The sequence below is a fragment of the Lates calcarifer genome, linkage group LG21 (genome assembly GCF_001640805.2).
Source record: "Lates calcarifer isolate ASB-BC8 linkage group LG21, TLL_Latcal_v3, whole genome shotgun sequence".
Classification (NCBI taxonomy): Eukaryota; Metazoa; Chordata; class Actinopteri; family Centropomidae; genus Lates; species Lates calcarifer.
In genome coordinates, this window is record NC_066853.1 from 16,595,462 (window position 1) to 16,614,850 (window position 19,389).

Sequence of the window (19,389 nt, forward strand, 5' to 3'; positions counted from 1 at the left end):
AAGCCCAGGCTGTGAGGTGTTAGAGAAATTAAGATGATTCTGCATCTAGTGTCATATAAATGTCAATAACGGATGGAGGAAGAGATCACTTCCTTGTAAAGCACTCAAGCACTGTTAGATGTTCATAAATTAATAAAAACAGCTGTCTCCCACACAAATGTGTCATGAATTTATTTTCGCTGAGTGAGAGGTTTCCCCCCATGCATATATTCCTACTCCCTGTGAGCCTGGTGGTTGTCCTCTCCCCACGGCCAAGGTAACACGGAGGAATCAGCACAGCGAGAGTTCAGGAAGGTCAACAAGTGGGTGTGGAATGCAAGTGTTTCCCACGCAGAGTACCTTGACACACAAGCCCTGAGAAAACATGTGTCAGGCCTCAGCACAGCAAACTGGAATGAGGTCTCAATGACTCAATGAGTTTTGCTGAGTTTTGTCCTGAGTTTTATTCAGCCACAGAGTCTGAGGAGCAATTGAGTTAATTCAAATACCCTGAGGAGCAGGACAACAGTGGTGGAGGAAGTATTGACATGATCAAATTGTTAATACTGATGCATTTTACTGTTAAGCTAGCCAAAGGCAGAGCTAGTTTTAAAAGAGTATTCCACTGATTTACCGTTTACCTTTTTTTTCATGATAGATCATTTTTCAGAAAGTATCAAAATTATTGTGGTAGAACCAGAGATATCATCTTTTTTATGCCACATATTTTTCTTTCTTGTCAAAACCTGGTGCCCACATTACCCACAATGCAGCTCTAACTGCCAACAATTCAGCTGGAACATCAGGTGTGTTACGCAAGTGCCAGCTAATAGTCTCAAGCAGATATGAGGAGAGGACTACAACTCACTACAAATAATCAGATTTTAATCAGCTCCCTCTTAAGCCACAAAAGGATTCACACAACTTTTTTTTTTTTTTTTTTGACATATGCAGTGACAGTCATATTTTGGACTTTTCTCTAATTTTTGGTTTTGAACAAATATTTATCCTATCTGAGAGGTTTAGAAAATGGCTATTTTTTAAAACTTCTATAGGGACACATAGACCTGAAATGTGACAAAGATCTTTTGTAAAGGGGAGCATCTTGTTTTTTTAATGCAGAATCTCAATCTGAGAGCATTCAAAGCAGCTTTCAGATGAATATAGTGGAGTAAAAAGCTTTTATGTAAAATAAATGGCACAAAATAGACACACTCAAGTAAAGTACAAGTATCTCAGAACTGTGCATAAGTAGAGTACTTGAGTAGATTTACTTAGTTTCTTTCCACCACTGCAGGGGAAATTACAATGAGGCCAAAGTGGGAGTGGGAAAATGTCGTGAGAGCTGAGAGAGGGGATTTCTGTGGCTGAATTACGGAAATGTGGCCACACACAGAAACACACACATACACACACACACACACAGACGATGTACCCCACTGAGGCTGAACCGTGGATGGAAAGAGAGATCCCCATGTGAACCACACCGTATTTCCTATGTACCTCTTATGGCAGAGCGGATCTACCACAACACTGTCAGAACACATCAGCTGCTGGAGCCTTGATGGCTTCCACACTCGGGCTCTCCCAGTGCAGCCACTGGAGAGACACCACAGGCCTGTTGCTTTAGTCCTGCTCCCAGCAGCCCATTTAGTCTGCCTGGGTCTCGATGCATTGGAGAGGGCTCTCTAACACAATACCCCCTCAGCTTAATCTGGGGGAAGAATGATGACGTGCATTATGCATTATCTATGGTGGCATTTGGGAGAATGGACAGAAATAACAGCGAGGGGTCACGCGGGACAGTGTAAAAAGTTTTTATACAAGGCTGGTCTGTTGTAGCTGCAACATAAATGGTCTTGAGCCCTCAAGCTACAGCTTGTGCTGCTCTCTGAGAAGAATAATATCCTCAGAGCGTGACTGGATGACCTCACTGGATGCTATGGAGGGCCTCACAATAACCTATAATGTCAGTGTAAAAAAAGTGTAAAAAAAAAAAAAAGTAGTCCAATCAGAGCCCAATTATTGTAAAAGTAGCCCAATTTCTAATTTTTCAGTTAGGTAATAAGCTATTTTTGTTATATATACTACAGGTTTATTTTGGAGAGGGTTTTTTTTGTTTTGTTTTGTTTTTTTTACCAACAAAGTATTTTGGATGTTACATTAAATGTAAAAGTCTTATATATACATTATATACATTTTGTAAAATTAAGTATGCTAAGTATTTCCATTTCCTGTTTGCAGTGTACCATTGGATGTACTGACAACTGTTAGTGGATTACTTTAATACTGATAAAAACTTAAAAACATGATGATTCTCAGGGAAGTTCTGCTGTTATAAGAAGCTTCTTTTTTCTGTGATTTCTAAGCAGGTTTGTGTGTGTTCATTCATGATGGACACCACCATAATGATACCCTCAGAAAGTGTTAGTCACACTGAATCCTCTGCCACAAAAGTATGAAAGTAAATAGCCTACTACTTTCATGCTTGATTTAACTACATATACACTGATTTAACTACATATACAAAGCATTTCTTTCATACCAAATACACAGCAAGACTTTAAAACATGAGCTGAAAACAACACCCTTTCATGAGATATTAAAAAAAAAAAAAAGGAAAATGGAAAAAGATACACGTCATCTCTGGGGACACTCTCCTCCCACTGGCTCACAGACCTAGGATCCCCAGATGTGAGGTCTGCATGATCCATACTGATAAGCAGGCCAAACTACAATAACTAACTTCTTGTTGTTTTCAGAACATGTCCCTTCTCATATCTCCCTCTTCATGCCTCCCCTACTGTGGAATATTTAGCCCTCCTTTTCATAATAACACATCCATCCATCCATTATCTATACCACTTATCCGTTAAGGGTCACAGGGGGGCTGGAGCCTATCCCAGCTATAATGACACAAAAAGGAAAATTATAAAAAGAAAAACCAGCCAATCTGGTAACACTGGCTAGGTGGCTAAAATGTGTCATGTCATCACTATATTCCCCTCTTGTGGTGGTATGCAGCCTGTCAACAGAGTGAAAGTATTCTTGGTTGTCACCTGCTCTTTAGAAGTGTGTGTGTGTTGAGGAGCACATGTGAGCAGTGAATGGCTTTCAGGGTCAGAGCAGGAATGCAGCGGCAACAGCATGAGAGAGACACACAGAGATAAAGACACAAGCACGTTGCTTAGCCGTCACCAGTCTTCCCACACAGCCACCAGTTCAGGGTTACGACCTGTCAACTTTGCCACTTTCTACTACACAGCAGAAATGTATATCGCTAACCTCAGCCTGGGTGTCCACTGTGGGTTTTTCTGTGGAACCAGATCACTGGAGGGGATTAGCCAGCTGTTGGGTGGGGAAATTTGAAGGGTTTTTTCCTTCAGTTGACAGTTCACGAGAGTACAAAGTGTGCTATTAACAATCTGCTCATGGTCAGTGGATGCAGTGTAATGACACCAAACAGCACAGATGACATGCTGTTGTCAACCTACAAACATCACAGGCCAGACGGGACAAATGGGGTACATTTACAAGTACATCCTAGTGCGACTGTCCATGAGAAGGTGTGACAGGTCAGGCTGGACAAGCGACTCAAACCTAATAGGAATCATTTGGAAATTAACTTGCAAAATTAAATAAGCGTCAGAATTTTTGTGCAGAGTATTATTAAAAAGAAATACCAATTGATTTCACAGGATTAGCATGTGTTTATGAGAACTATAAACAGTGATTTCTTCTGAGGTATTGATACCAAACCACAAACATCGTCTACGCTGTAGACTCTCAATATGAAAGAAAATAGCACATCTAAAACAAAAAGTGGCCCTACGTTTGGAAAACTAGACTTATTCCAGACTGTCTGCCAGAGTCATAGTCATATGTGCATTCTGTGTTAGTTTGTTGCAACTCCTCATTGAAGCCATATGATGTTACACAGAACAAATGTTCAAAGCAGAGATTCCTTGTTTCCATCCATTTCATCACATGGAAGTCTTCCAGATGTCTTGTGAATAATTTTACAGATACTCTAGATATGAGACAGGGTTTGCTTGTAATTATGAACCTACTGAAAATTGTTACGTGAATCTGCAGCTTTCTTCGACTTCATGAAAACTGACAGTGAGCTTTAGTTAATTGCTTATGTCTCCGAACCACAACCTCATTGTTTTGGGGCACTGTCACCAGTTATTTGTGTTATTTTTGACCACAGAAGGCAGCTGTTGGCAGTGACTAATTGATTAACTTTATGGAGAATTTATCATCTTAAGAGATTTTTCTCAGGAGCTGGTAGAGACCAAAAACAGAGCTAAAAGAGAGTGAAAATTGGACTTAAATTGTCCAGGGTGGACAGAAAAATGAATGAAAGTTCCATGTTGTTCCATAACTGCTAGATGTATAAATAAGCAACTTTCTCCATATTAACTTGGAGAAATGCATATCGCTTGTTTTGTTTTGTCTGTTCCCAGAACAGTGTATGTGTTTAAGTTAGTTGGTGAAGTGAGGAATAAAGAATTAGATGTATAATAAACAGGTGAGTGATTTCATCATGTTCATTGCGTGAGGAGTAAAAGGTTGCAGAGCCTGTCAGATTTGAATGCAACATGTCTGATCTTGCATTGCCAGGCAAACGCAGGGAAGCTGTTTTTCTCCACCTATAGAATGGAAAAGTTAGCTCCAGACGATAGGAGGAGTTTGAGCACAGACAAACTGATGCAACTTTAAGTATCATCTTAAAATCTCAATTAACCTAAGGTGTGGTGACATTCGAGAGAGATCTATGGTAGACAAATTAGAAAATTGCTTTCACTATTTAACGTATCAGCTTTAATATAGTATAATCCAGCATCACAATAAAACATGTTTAGGAGGGGCTCCATAGTCTAACAACTGCTTGAAAAAGTTGAATGAATACAGAGCCATTGTTTGCAAGCTTGGGAACAGGGCTCCCACGGGACAGGACATGACTGAAAACAGGGACTGGGATCAGGGCATTTGGGTTTAAACTGGCATGTGGTTCTCATTGCTGCAGTACAGTGAGTGATCATTGTGCGCTGGTGCTTTAACTGGCCTCAGCCTTGCACGTGAGCCGATCAAAACCACATGTTCCACTGCGATTGTGTCTGTGGGCTCATAAAGATGGAGCTCTGGCTGAAGAGCTGCCCCTGGCTCACTCAGCCACACAGAGACCTCTTTGCATGTTAAAAACATTTTTTTCCACTCACTTGGCTGATGCAACGTAGTACTACTTCCACATGGAGTGTATTTTTCCCTGACTAAGGGTTTTGGGAGCTGATTTATAGTACAGTGCTGTTGCTGAAATCTAGAGGAGTAGGACTTTGTTTTTCTAAAAGTCCTCCTCAAGTTAATATTCCATCAGCAATCAGAGAAGAATGGAAGTTATTATAAGTAAATTATGCTCCACGCTATATGGAAAGATGACCGTTTAGGGATGCTAAAAGATGCTTTACAGAGTCATTATTATTTTTAAAAAGATGACCCGAACTTCTTCCTCACAGCTTTTTTTTCCCCCACATAGCTTCTGTCTCCATCTGGTTTACATTACCATAAGTATTTTTAAGCGTCTTGTGCATATAGATTTTTTTAGCACTTAACCAAAAATGCAAACAGTGATGTGTCCCAGATGAAAATTAACTGCCACCTGGACAAAATGCTGTAAATAATGAGAAAAAGGTTTGTAAGATCAGATGGGTTTTTGAGGTATTATAGCAGGGACCTCCTTCCTGAGGCTGTCAGGATAAAGTGTGCACTCACATGAAAACTCAAAACTCAGGTGCAACTAAACACTGTTAACTCTGACAAAAGCAAATTCAGCTTGTGATGGATAGTCTACTGTAGGAAAACTGAAAAATGTTCTTTAAAAAAAAGTGAAATTGATTCTCCTGAAGGTAACTGTAAACAAGACCTGACGCTAACGGGGAAGGGCAACCGACATTTGTGGTTTTTTACAGTCTCCCTCACAGCAGTATCAGATGAACTCAAATAACCCCTGACTTTTTTTTCTGACACGTTTTAAATGTGTTCCTTTGATTAGGCTTTATAAAGTGGATACTGTTACATTTTTGTTTTTTTCACACAGTTGAACTGTTTGTTCAGGTTTGCATCTGTACCAATTGACTACATTTAGTTAACTATTTCAACTGCTTATCAACATTACCTTTAGCTAACTATTTAATTTGTTTATCCATTACTTTTAGCTATTTCAAAAGTTTATCCACTGATTTAATCTTTCTATTCCTTACTTTTAGCAAATTTGAGCAGTTTATCTATTCCATTTAACTAACATGGATTAACAAATGGTTAACATTAATTATCTCAACTGTTTATCTGGTATTTATTTATCATTTATTTTGGCTATTTATTCATAATTAACTGTTTTAGCCTTTTATCCTATACATTTAGCATTCTTTTAGCTAACTATTTACTTTTTGCAAACTATTTCAACTGTTATCCATCACTGTTAGCTCTCTGTTTTAGCCATTTATCTTATCTTATCTTAATTATCGATACGTCTTTGAACTCGATTTACCCGCTCGAACACTTGGTAACTAGTTTTAATACACTCTTAATTAAGCCACTGCAGTTGACTCAGTATATGGATGTATTAATCAGTTACACCACAGAGTATTGAGTAGCGTACTTGTGTCCCTTGTTGGAAATCACTGACCTAAATGACACTGATTCAAACTAAAAGATATTTTTTGTCTTTTGCAAGTATCTTCTGTAGTTACCACACAGATAAGGTGCTAGGGTGGTATAATGTGCTAGATAATGATGGCGGAGCTGTAAAATAGAGGCAGACTGTCTGCACTGGTAGAGTATGTCCACAGTGGTGTTGCCGGTGTGGATGCTTTGCCCTGAAGTCTCCTGGCAGAAAGCTATCTGCTGCCTCACACAGAGCCACTGTGTCTTATCTTCGGCAGCCAGGATGCTGATTACAGGGAGACTGTACAGGCATGCACATACATCCTGCTCTGTGTCAGAGCCAGCACGGCTGTGCATCTGCCTCCACAGCACTGCAGATATGCTCAAAGTCATTATTATGCCACTCACTGTAATGGGATAGTGGGCAGAGCCTTGCTGCATTGTAGGTCGATGTATAGTGCTTCCTTGCACACTGAAGGCAACAGGTCATAGAATAAAATGATGTTTGAAGACTGAAAAAGTTGCATTAGGTGATATTGGCTCTCTTTTTGCCCTGTATGTTTGGTCTCTTTTCAGTACATTAAAAATATGGAAAAACTACATCTTTTAAATTCATCTCTAACCTGATTTTCTAACCTTATATGGTAGCATTGCATGACATAACTGCTCTGACAAGATTTGTTTTGTGCATTTCCATTTAAATTATCATTTTATTTTGACTTCTTAATGAATGAGAACAATACAGGAATACTTTGTTATGTCAAGCCAGCGGGATATGGTCTCCAAAAAGTCAGTGGTTTCCACTTTGGCATCAGTGTGTCAGTTGAGAATGGGACTACTATTTCTGAACCTCTGCAGCTGTGGCAGAAAAGTGTCAAGAAAGTGACTCCATCTTTTGTAACGGCTATATCTGTTTCAGAGGAATGTGACATCGGAGACAGACGAGTAAAAAAAAAAAGAGGTATGAATCTGACCTATGAACTCAGTCTCTGGCTTAGGGTGAAGAGGGAGCACTGCTCAAAGAGTTCATCAACTACACAGACAGAAAGCTCACACACAGGTGCCTGCCTGCAGGTCTGAGAAACAGACTTGACTGTGCAGTTTGTGCCTCTTTCTTCCAGATGGATTACCAGTGCAAAGGGTAAATACATAAATACAATAAATGTCAAGGGATAAAGAAATGTGTACAAATGCAATGCATGCATTTACCATTAAACAGAATGAAAGCTCTGCTGTTATCAAGAGCCTCCAGCCACCTCCAGGTTTTCTGTTTGTCTCATCAGCAGGTTTGGCTCAGTTGTTGATCCTCCGAAACAGAGCTCATGCATTTTCATTCCCTAACAGTAAAAAGACAGCATCAGCCTTCTATTCAGACTTCTGCTCTCTTTTCAGGCTTGCAGAAACCAAATTTAATTGTACTGCAAATTAATTACAAACAATCAACTCCCTGATACTGGAAGGAGGCTGCTTGGCACACAAAACACATCATTTGGCGTTCAGTCTAATGATGATGGTTGTGTTTGTTTAACCAAAGAGGGGGGGGGGGGATGAGGAAGGGAAATGGAGTACCTCATTTCATCTGGTTGATGACACTGATTAAATAACTGGTTTAATTCCTGACCAGGGACCTTTGTTGCATTTTACTTCACATCTCTCCCATTAGTTTGCTATTTAACTAAAATATTCTGGCACAGTTTTTTAAGAAAGTGATTTTATTGTTCCTTTTTTTTTCCTAAGGTGGACCAATTCAAAAACCTTGACCCCTTAGTTCTTTAGTAGTAGCTTACTAACAGTAATGTCATATAACAATGGTCACACACAGTTTGACTAACAAATGAAACACTCATCAGGACAGTTTTGACTCTGTCATGAAAACATGTGGAAACTTTAAGCCACACAAGTACATTGCCTGAATTTGAAGACGACTGTCTGCAGCAGATGCAGCAGGATGAGAAAAATGTGGCAGCACCTGTCTCTGCTGCAGCACAAGGGGGAGGGAGGACAACCCAGAGACCACCAAGAACTGCAAACACTACTGTAGTAGAAGTACATTCTTCTTTTATGGTTCTTAATTCATTGTAAACATTTTTGATGTTAAAACCAAGAAAGATGTTTTTGTCACTGATACAGCCAGAGCAGCGAAAATGAGTTGATCAGTTCATCAACTGATCAAAAATAAATACATAAATCATTATAAGTTTCTTTAATCCTCTACAGCTGTTTATAGAATATATTGGGGTTTTGGACTGTTTATTACACAAAACAAGACATCTGACTGTGTCATCTTGGACTCTGGGAAATGCTAATGGACATTTTTCACTATTCTGTGACATTTTATGAACAATTATGTGATTAATCAAGAAAATAATTGGCAGATTAATAAATAATGAAAATAATCATTAGTTGCAACTCTAAATACAGTGCTTACATGTTTTTTTTAAATTCGTTTCATAGTTCAAATAATGATTTTAAAATACACAACATCTAATCTAATCAGTTAAAAAACCTGAATAGTATGACCCCATGACCCCCAGAGTCAACAACAGAAACTCATTTTCCTGCATTGCAACATCTTAACAGCTTTCTAACAACACGACCATGTGCTGAAGCGACTGAGGAACTCTCGAGCTTTTCCTCTCTCCGCTGCAACAAAACCTGCAATCCATCATTCACTTCCTGTTTGTACTCCAGCTCAGTTTACATGCTTCCTGTATGGGCCAAAGGACTTCCCTCACAACCCTCTGGATGCACTGAATCTTTCAACAGCCTTCTTATCTGCTCAGCACACTGTGACACAAATATGGGCTTGAGATTCATCGGTGTACACTCACACAAACCAGTTCTGGACTGAAAATTAGATTTACTATTTACTATTATTCTTCACTGTACTGTATTTGAATCTTCTCTTTTACATAATCTTGTTCCGTGGTGCTCTTTCCTTGTTGTTCCTTCAGGCCGGAACCTGATTTTTTCTGTTTCATAGTTTGAAAGTCAGTTTAAAGACCACAATGAGATGCAAAATAATCCTAAAGAGAGGCCAAACAACCACAAAGAGACACAAAACAACTGCACAGAGATGCAAAATGGTCACATATTTCACACAAAACCAGAATAGACATGTTAAACAACCGTAAAAGGTCAAAAAGTTACCAAAAACAGATGCGAAATGACCAAAAAGGAAGCACAAAACTACTTACGAAATCTAAAATGGCCACAAAGAGATGGAAAATGACCAAAAAGACACACAAACTTTCAGTCTGGGGGGTCCTATGTAGAAGGGGGGGGTGCATTAACCTGTCTGTACCCAGGGGCCCATTTTCTCATCCATGCTCCCCCACCGTCTGGAGTACCAGCTCCTGTATCTGGTGACACTGACATATTACCACTGTGTTGATAGAGCTCTCCCGGTTTAGCCCGCTAGGTCATCTCTTGTTTACTTCTCTTCCTCTTCAGCCGGCGGTTTTGGGTCATCAGGAAAGGCTGCAGGCCTACCAGGACCACCAGCGGCATCTCCACCACAGCAAACTCAGTCTGGCAAACTCTCTGCGAGAACAAAGAGAGACAGAAAGTGTGCCAAAAGTTAGCATGAGGTATAAAAGTGCTGATCGTGTGTGTTAATCTGGGGGGGAGGAGAAGTGCTGAGGCTGCTCATAAAGCCTAATGTTTCAAATCAGCCTTAGGATGCTCTACAGCGGGTTATAAATACTAAAGCTGGTGAGATGATGCAACTGAAGTGCTATCTCTAACTTTAAAGTTTCGGGGACTCTTGTACAGACAGACCCAGCTGGTCCTGTGCTGCCGCAGACAGCAAGGTAACACTCCCTCTGGGCCTTGATGGCACAATGTTTAATTCATGAAGAGGCCACGACTCCCGCTGATGCTTTAACGCTCAAGTTAAATGTATCAGAGGAGGAAAAAGCAGCTCCCTTACTACATGCCAAAATGTGTCCGCCTCAATTATTTAACACTGGAAGTTGATGACATAAGTGCGGAGCAAAAAAGCACTTTCAGGGAAAAACAAGTTCAGGTGGCAGCTGCGAACATGAAGCTAGTGGGTTTTTGTGTGAAAGCTTACTTGTCCTCACTTTCTGCTGTCGTCCATGAAAGGTGATGTTATTCAGTGAGACCTGCTGCACTTGGCCTGAGTGCATGTGAAGTGGTGCTTCACAAAGAGAGGTGATCTGACAGCTTCAGGTCCTCACAAATCTAACAGAGAGATTAACATAGTGCACATTCTGGGAAAGGCATTGTCAGTCTGGGAATCAGTTATCAGTTAACAATCAGGAAATTTGGAAAATTTTGACTCTTAAAGTGATTCTAATCATTATTTGTGACAGTGACAGTGTGAAGGGGCTACAGAGAATTATCACTTGGATCGGGCTTCATAGTGAGTTTCAGTTCAACATTTAGTTGATTCTGTGTGTCGGTTCACTCTCACTGCTCTCATAGCACCAGAGGCTGCACCAGACATCTGTATTTGGTGGAAAATCTCTACGCCACCTGCTCAACACCAAACAGCAGACAGATACAGGCAGAGGCTGGTGAACGCAGTCGAGCATTTAGCAGCTTAAGAGACAGATATTTCCCTCAGCAGGGTTTCCAGCCTCTGTGAAAGGTTGTTTGCATTTATTGTTGTAACGCTGTCACAGTGGGTTAGTTACTGTTACTGCATCGTTGAATAAAGAATATGTTCAGGCTCCATGATGTGACTCTGTGTTGAAGTGTTACACTGATTAAAGGTATAGCAGATAGCAATGTTTTTTTTATTACATGATCCCTCATCTGTGCATTTTAACCAGGATTACCAGGAATCGAGTGGATTTCAAAATTGCAGGTGGGGATTAATACTGAGGTTGAGGCATTATCTCCTCAATCCCAACCCTGTTGTTCAATGCTTCACCTGCAGATTACAGGGACATGAGGCTCATGTGAATCTTTCTGTGAAATGCATTTATCAGTAGAGGTCAGCTGCCACTGGACCGCCGTTACGTAAATCTTATTCACATCTGACACATGAATCGATACTGCCCTGGGTAAAGCAGATGAAGATGTGAGGGTTTTGGGTTGTTTTTTTTTTTTTTTTTTGGAAGACATATGGCTGCTTCCCCGCCGATGAAAGACTTTTTCCTTATGTTGTCAAAACAGCAGCAAAGCAGCAGCAGGGAGACCCCCCCCCCCCTACAAGAATAGGCATCCAGCTGGGGTGAAAGGTCAGGTCAGTCAGGGGAGAGTAGTGTTAACAAAAAAACTGTGTCCATCTGTAAGCTGAAATCAAACCAACAGCTTAGGTTACGACTCTTCATCCTCCCTCCCTGGTCTCTATTGTTCAAACATAGCTCCATGTTTACAGTGTGAGCCGCTGCGCGAGTCCCTGTTGTTAAAATGTTTCCGCTTCCTTTCCGAGATGATTTTCCAGCAAAGACGTTTGTTGATGATAATAACTTGTGCACGTGGCTTGCAAAGACAGCTCAGTGTGTGAAAATAGAATGAATAACGGGCAGAGGAGTGAGTCACCTCTTCTACCTATCATCTGTCTTTATTTCATCTGTCACCACAAAACTCATAAAGACAGTTCACGACCTTTCAGCACCAGGTCCTTCATCCTCACCTGTCCTGAACAGCTCAGCAGACTAAGATTTAAACCCACTCAAGGCTATTACTATGTTATTGCCTAATTTCTCACCACCTTTTGACATATTACTTACTAGTCTGATTGGTCGTCAGCAGTCATCTTACAGTACAGGTTAGAGAGACAGTAGACTCCTTGTCCTTGTCCCTTGTGACTATAAGACACAGAATATTACAGAACCTGTAAGAGGAGATGTTTTTTTTCCTCAGAGGACTGTGGATGCATTGTGAAACAATTTCAATTTGTGCAGGACGATTAAAACTGAGATTATATCTGCATGAAAGACAGCTACAGGGGGACAGTTTACTAATAATCAAAGTCTATAAGTTTAAAAGAAAAGGAAAAATAAATAAATAAATAAAACTCCAAGAAATGCACACAAATTATGATTTGTGTGTTTACAAAAAAATGTTTCTCATGCATCTCTCTCCTGTTGGTTTTATCTCCTGAGGTTTTGAGGTATCTGCCTCTGAGATTTCTGCCTCCACCCAGTTTGTGGTGCTTACAAACTGAAAAACCACATTTAAAAATTCTCTTTTCTGTGGATTTATCCAGAGGAACAATGACACTGTTTCTGGAGAGACGAGCTGCTGCTGAATTTAAATGTTTTATTTGAGTCTATTCATTCATATGATGGAAATCTCGGACACATATCTCAAAACACGTGAATAAATCCCAAACTAACTGCACGGCTAGATATCGTGTGAGAAACTGTGTCTTCTCCCTCTCTCTCTCGTAAGCTGACTGAACTGACCTTCTTTAAAGTCTCACGCTACACAAGATCCACTCTTGCAGAAGAGTGTGAGATGCGAATGACCTCATGCATCTTCATGTTTACTTTACAGACTAAAGATAACCATCTGAGTCACTCATAAACATGTTTCAAAGATCCCACGCCAGCCAGCATTAGCTGTGCCTTCCTTCACATGTACATCCTGTCAGTGTGACATTGTTGCGGATGTATATGAGTCGATAAGACAGAGCTAATATTACCAGGGCAGAGTGGAGCTGCATCTGAGGGAACATGATGGAAGCATGAGGCATCCTCGCTGACGTTTTCTTCAGGGGACTGGCACCATCACATACTGTACAGCCTCTCTGACTGAGATAACACATCATTATCTATTTTCAGTTGGCTTTACAGAGTCTAGCCTGTTATTATGTATGCGGTGTGGAGACGTGGAGGAGAGGGGTTACAGACAGGAATGTGACAAAGATAGACATCATTTCCATCTTTACTGCTGATTATTAGAGATATATCAGTATGTTCTGTCCTGGACTGCAAGTGGGATGCAAACTGCAATTTCAGTTTTTTATGTGAAGGTGAAACTGGTTTTGACAAAAGCCAAAGAGCCGAGACTGTGTGGGTAGTGAGGGTGAGAAAACTGAATTAAATGTAATTTTGACAGAAATTGAATGTGATATTTATGATGTTTGGCCTTTTCTAAAGGGTTAGTAAAGCAAAACTGGAAAAAAAAAAAATGTCTTGCTTTCCTCTGCTGTTAACTGGTCATGCAGATAGTTTGCGTTTCATGTGCCCTGGTTTTAAAGGAATACTTTTGGGGAAAATACATTGGGCTAGATGTGCTACCGTATTCACTTTCTTGCGGAGAGTTAGATTGATACAGCTTTTATGTCTGTACGGTAAATATGAAGCTACAGCCAGCAGCCAATTAGCTTAGCCTAGCATAAAGACTGGAAACAGCTGTAGCCAGGTTCAAGGTGAAACAATCAAACTAAAAACCTAGCAACTCCCTATCAAATTTTATATTTTGATTGTTGGAGTCCATGAAGTCCCTGCGCACAGTTAAAAAACTAGCATTGCATACAACCCCCGTAAAACCACGTTTACATCCCAGTTTTGACACGGATAAAAAAAACAAACAAACAAACAAAAAAAAAAAACAACAAGACATATTAACTTGCTCATTACTGAGGTAGATGTGGTGAGAGGCTGATTTGTTATCTCTGAACAGAACCAACCTTGTGCATCTGACTCTTGGCAATACATTTAATAAGCACATTTCCAAGAAAATAAAAAAAAACCCTATTCCTTTTAAATGATATGCCTCTGAGATTTCTGCCACCACCTGAACATAATAGAAAGTGAATGTAATTTCATTTGTTGAGCTCACAGATGTGAAAATTCCGCTTAAAGATTAAGCTGCTGCAGTATGTCTTCCCAGAAACATACCTCCGTCTCTCTGGTGGCACAAATCCCTGAACATTTTAAGAACTTGGCAGCAAAAACCAAAATTCAGTTCAGTTCAATTCAGAGTTCAGTGTGTTAAATCTGAGTGCAGCTTGAAGCTGTGAAACTTGACACCAGGCGTTACACTGTTGTGTCCTGACACACACAGTTTCTTCACCTCCCCCTTTCCTCATGGGAGTTTCACAGAGCCTTTGTTTTATCTAATTTGACTTCAAAAACTGTTTGACCAGGAGTGGGAGAGCACCTTGCAGTTTCAGCTCCATTGTACCCAGGCTCTGGGATCACAGCCAAGCATTCTCTGAAAAGGAGAGGTTCGCTAATAAATGGTTCCAGTGGTGTATCACTGGTGGCCCATGATGCAGGTTGAAAGTCCCTGAGTGTTGACCATGGTTTAATGTTTTACTCTTCCCTTGGCTATAAATGTCTGTGTCTACATAAATGGAATGTGTGTGAATCAAGCTGAGCAGCTTTGACACTGACACAAAGGAACGCTGGAGTCACCACGGTATATTAAAAAAACAGGAATGTTGAGTGCAGGAGGATGAAAGCCAACCATGAAGTCAGTTTGCAATGCACACACAAGCTCAGTGAAGTCTCACAGGATTTCTGTAGTGGCCTTGAACAAAACACACACAGTCCTGGACAACTTACTCTGCACTTTAAACCCTCTGATGTGTTTCCCCTTAGATGGATAAATTTTGTGCTTTGGATTTTTTTGGAAACTTTTTAAAGTGAAGCATATTCAAGAAGAGAGGACACCAGAGTGATACTGAAATATAGTCTGAATAAAAGATTGGTGCTGATATAAAAACAAGCTGGTGTGGCTGATATGGGACTGCAAAACGCCAAAGCTTTGGGATAAATATTCAGAAAACAAAGCCACAGTTATTCATATTTTTGCCTTAACAATGGATAAATTTGTTTGGGTTTCCACTCCCCGACTGTCCTGTCCTGGTTCACTCCCACTACTCCTGTCAACCTCGTTTCCAGCAGCAGAAGGCGTGAAAAAACCTCTGATAAGACAAGTGTTCGCTACCTTCCTACACAGCACACAAGTGAGCACCAGCTTCAAGTAGTACATTTAGCTGCTTTAAAAGCCAGATATTACTCTCAGGAGCTGGCTGAGACCAAAACAGAGCTAAAAGAATGAACATTGCACTTGGAGTAAATTTCCAAAGTGAACTGACCACAATGAATAACTGTGACTATGAATGTTTTAACTGAATTGAACGAGGTGAGTTGGGATTTCCACCTCTAGTTGTCTCAGACAGAGAACTAAACCACATTATTTGTGAGAAGTAAAACCAAACATATAAGCTATGGTTTACGCCTAATGAAATCACTCCTCTCTACAATAGGGGTCAAATTCCAGCAACATTCCTCAGACCGCTTTACAACAGTCTGTCGGCTGCAGTAAATGGCCACCATCCTGCAACAACAAGTCTTAAATGTACATTGTGTTTATAAAGAAAACAAAGCGGGACCTCCTGACACACCAGTCACTGCTAGTCAGGGTGTGGTGGACGTCTCCCTGGTAAAGTGCCACATATAGTTAATTTAATCCATGTGCTTGAAACCCGACACACCGACTGACTGTGGAGACACAACAGGACGGACGGTGGTTGTTGGTGATGGAGGGCTCCCCAATGACCCATCAACACAGCGCAGCACTGCCTGATGAACATATTCTTCGTCCTCCATCAACCTCCCTCCACATGACCTGCATCCTGTCTCCTGCAGGCTCCAAGCATAAAGCAAAGAGATCACAGGGACAGACACAGACAAAATACCTCAATAAAACACATAATAAAAACATGAATAATTGCAACAAATATTTAAATATTATATGTAAATTATAGAAAATAAACTATAGCTACACTTCATCCAAAAACTGATGACAGTTATCTCAAACAAACCGTGCCCACACGTCCTAAAGAAGCAGTTCACATGAGCTACTGACTCTTGCTCCTTTAGCCATGAATATCTTTAATTTAATCTTAAAGAGCAGCAATTAACATTTGTAACAAGTTTTCAGGCTTTAAGTTAAAAAGGCCTAGATTAGTCAATCTACTTCACTCCAGCATCTTGGTTCACCCACTAGCATTTTATCAACTTTCGACTGCGTCTCATGGTCTTCAGTGGTATGTGGAAATGGCTCAGGTTTCACCACGTGACAAAGTGTGATACTGGTTGTGTTGTTCACATGAGTACACATATTTGGGATGAGATCATAGCCCTTGTTTCTTTAGATCCTTGCCTCTTCTGTAATGGATTACTTGATGTACCTTTTTAAAATGTTGATGCAAATAGACAAAACACCAAGACTCAATTTTTAAAAATCATAGCAATAAGCTATACATTGGCTCAGTGGTGCCTAACATTTGTTCAAGGGAACTCAGGTCAGATTCAGTGGGATTCCACCTCTGAGGACCAGGAATGTCTGTTCTGTACAAAATTCAGTGGAAATCTATCCAATAATATTCTAGTCTGGAGAAAGTGGTAAATGAATCAACACTGCTACGCTGGCAGTATTCCTAGGCTTAATCAGTTTTTCATACAAAGAAAAATTCTAAAACAAATCAATGATTTTTTTAATTCATGCTTTTATATACATTTATATTCCTTATATATTTTTTAGTTTTCGCACTTTGTCTCCATGCTAAATATATACAGTGCATTGACATGCCTAAGCATGTGTTAACCATCATGCCAAATATTTTCTGCCCTTGCACTTTTTGTTATTCCCACAGAATGACACCAGATTTGGACAGACGTCGCTCTTAAACAATGGATTCCCATAAAAGAGCAAGATTACAGTTTTAAGGTTTTAGGGTGGTGTAGGATCAAAATATTCGCTCCCTGAAAGAAGTAATCAACCAACCCCGATCTGCACTCTCTGCTGTCCGCCTTTTCCCACAGATGTAATTACACAGCTGTATTTGGCATGTACGATTTTCATTCAGCTGGGTAAATTAGCAATAATCACAACTCTGAGCATGACAGAGAATTTTCAGCCGGCCAATCAAGACAATAGCTTTAGATCCCGCAAACCCAGAAAAATGTACCGCAGATCCCTCTTTCAGCGGCTCTTGTCCCACGTGGCTGACTCTTAATCAGAACCAGGCAGACTGGATCAGGTCCTACATGTGGAAGACTGGATTATAAAAGCTGTGAACAATTAACATGCATGAGGGTCTGCCCTGCCTCAGTGAGAAAGGAATGGTATCTGCTTATGTTAATTTCTCAGGATTAATTTAAGAAGCTTTTAAGGGCACTTCAGTGGGAGGGATTTTTTGTTAAAGTAGTGTGACTCTTTTCCTGCTTTGTCGATCCGAGTGAAAACCGTATTTCGGAAAATGTACTATTTTCTGAAGTCCTGTATGCATAAATAATGAGTTACGTGTGTGAAACAAACTCTTCGGTGCCACATCACAGCAGCAATGTTGGGACATTCAGGGACAAGTGTGTGTTTTGTTTTTGTTTTTTGTTTTTTTTGGTGCGTGTGTGTGTGTGTGTGTGTGTGTGTATTCTGTGGTGTTGGCTCAGAGCTGGGCTGGCGCCATGTTTGGCCCCATGGCTGCAGCTGCAGATGTGCTCTGTCTCTCTCTGTGAGGGACTGCTCAACACACCCCAAGGAGGAGGATGAGGAAAACTCTGCAGCAGAATTGAGAGGGAGGAGAGACTACAGCAGGGAATTGAAACGTGACCTCCTCCTCCTTCTCCTCCTCCGCCCCGTCGTCCTTAACACTCCCTCCACCCGCCCTGTGTGACACATAACTCACTTGGAGAAGTCTAAGCTTTCAGAATGAAAATTATTGGAGTAAGGAGGAGGGATGAAACTCACTGTCTGTTAGGATTATTAATATTTTCTTTGGACCCTTCCTGTGATTTTAAAGAAAACTTTGCAATCCTTCCCAACACCATGTAGAATAACACAACAGTGTTAAATTGCTACTAGCCATAAAAGAGTAAAAGAGGCTAATAATATTTAGGATTCAGTTACTGTATCTTAATAGAACAGTAATACAACAAGCTGTGCTCTAAAGTTGAAATTGTAAACTGCAAAATTATGATAAACTGCAAAATTATAAAAATATTTCATCATGAGTGACTTGACTTTATGAATAACAGTGCTGCTCTGTGCATAACTTCAGTCATACCTGAAATATCTCAGCAACTATTGGATAGGTTGCCATTTAAGTTTTCAGACATTCATGATTCCCAGAGTCTAAATCCTACACCTGCAAACTTTGGTGATCCCCTGACCTTTAATGCAGCGCCCTCATTTAGTTGACATTTGTAGTTTTGTGTAAAATGTCTAGACAACTACTGGACTTTTTCTCAAAAGCAGCAACACAATTGTCTGCCTAAGGATTAAAAGCGTAAACAGGTTTAATTTAGCACCAGCAGGTACGACACAAAGTCTGCCAGGTAATTTTTACAAGCAATAGGAGCCACAAAGCAGACTTGTACTTGGAGAACAAAGGAGTAACCACTGCACTCCTCAGGAACACTGAAGCCACACAGCCAGGACAACTGCAGCTTACTGAACTTTAAACAAACAACACATTAGAAGGCATCTTCCTTTTTCCCTCCAATGGACTTAGTAATGTAACTGGGGTGAGTGTGGAGGATTTGGAGTCGAAGACACCTTTGACTGAGCTGTCAGCTGAGTAATGAAAGTAAAGTGAATTAGTAATGTAACACATTAGTTTTAGCTGCTGCATGATTAGTAATGTAATGTAATTGCATTTTCATTAAGCAATGTGTAATAAGTAGCTAATTGATTACAATTTTATACTATATACATAATAAGATCCACGTGCATTTTTTGTTTCTCCAAACTGAGATATTTCCCCCAACAGCTGGTCAGACTACCCACCCTTTAACCCACAGAAAAACT